Source organism: Periplaneta americana, chromosome 10, assembly GCF_040183065.1.
Source record: "Periplaneta americana isolate PAMFEO1 chromosome 10, P.americana_PAMFEO1_priV1, whole genome shotgun sequence".
In the NCBI taxonomy this organism is placed as follows: domain Eukaryota; kingdom Metazoa; phylum Arthropoda; class Insecta; order Blattodea; family Blattidae; genus Periplaneta; species Periplaneta americana.
The window spans coordinates 114,757,182-114,758,305 of NC_091126.1; the positions used below are offsets into that span (position 1 = coordinate 114,757,182).

At 54.4% G+C, this 1,124-nt stretch overlaps 1 non-coding gene across 1 annotated transcript; it reads right to left on the reverse strand.

Moving 5' to 3' along the window:
- Positions 1-201: 201 nt before the first annotated feature.
- LOC138708284 (5.8S ribosomal RNA) lies at positions 202-357 on the reverse strand. The gene has a single exon (XR_011334689.1). It is a non-coding gene; the product is annotated as a 5.8S ribosomal RNA (ribosomal RNA).
- Positions 358-1,124: the final 767 nt, after the last annotated feature.

Genomic DNA, 1,124 nt, shown 5'->3' on the forward strand with positions numbered 1-1,124 from the left:
CGGGCGGGGGCCTCATAGTTACTGCGTCTCACAAGCCCAGCCGTTCTCCGTCCGCAGAGACGACCTCATGAGGACTGAAAGCCATTCGGGTGCTGACACACCCCCTCTCTTCAAGAGGCGAGATGGAGGGGGTCCCCCAACCTCGGGCCCGACCTGCGTTGTCTGATGACGAGACACACGGGCCCAGTATTTGAGTGTGGCCGACCCTCAGCTAGGCGTGTTCCGGGATTGGAAATCCAAGGACCTTAATGTGCGTTCGAAATGTCGATGTTCATGTGTCCTGCAGTTCACATGTCGACGCGCAATTTGCTGCGTTCTTCATCGACCCACGAGCCGAGTGATCCACCGTTCAGGGCTATGTACTTTTAGTTTTCAGAGTACCGTACCGGTCTCAGCGTTGCGTTCACAATAGTTGTTATTGTGTACAGTGCACATCCGCGCCGCCGCACGCGGGGGAGGAATGCAGTTCTTGCTTCCCGCGCGGAACTGGAGGCGAGATTTCAGTACCCTTGTGCGAGTGGCTGAGCGAGTCCAGGTGACTTTAAACCGTTAATGCACAGTACCCGGCGTCGCTTTCCTCTTGTTCAACCTGCGGCACTCCGACGCACTCCCCGCTCGGTGGAGGGGAAGCGTACTGCTCGCGGCGGGGTTGTGACCACCACCACTTGCGGGTTCGACCCGTTTTTCGTGTATTCTCATTGAGAGATTTATTCTTATTTTAGCGTGATTCAAAACACACGTTAATGATCCTTCCGCAGGTTCACTTACAGAAACCTTGTTACGACTTTTACTTCCTTCAAATGATCAAGTTGGGGCATCTTCCCGGTGGAATCGAAAAGGCGGTGCCCCTCGTCCCCCGGTCCCAACACCTCACTAAATTATTCAATCGGTAGTAGCTACGGGCGGTGTGTACAAAGGGCAGAGACGTAATCAACGCGAGCTTATGACTCGCGCTTACTGGGAATTCCTCGTTCATGGGGAACAATTGCAAGCTTCAATCCCTAGCACGAACTAGGTTCAGCGGGTTACCCGGACCTTTCGGCCAGGGAGGACACGCTGATTCCTTCAGTGTAGCACGCGTGCGGACCAGAACATCTAAGGGCATCACAGACCTGTTATTACTC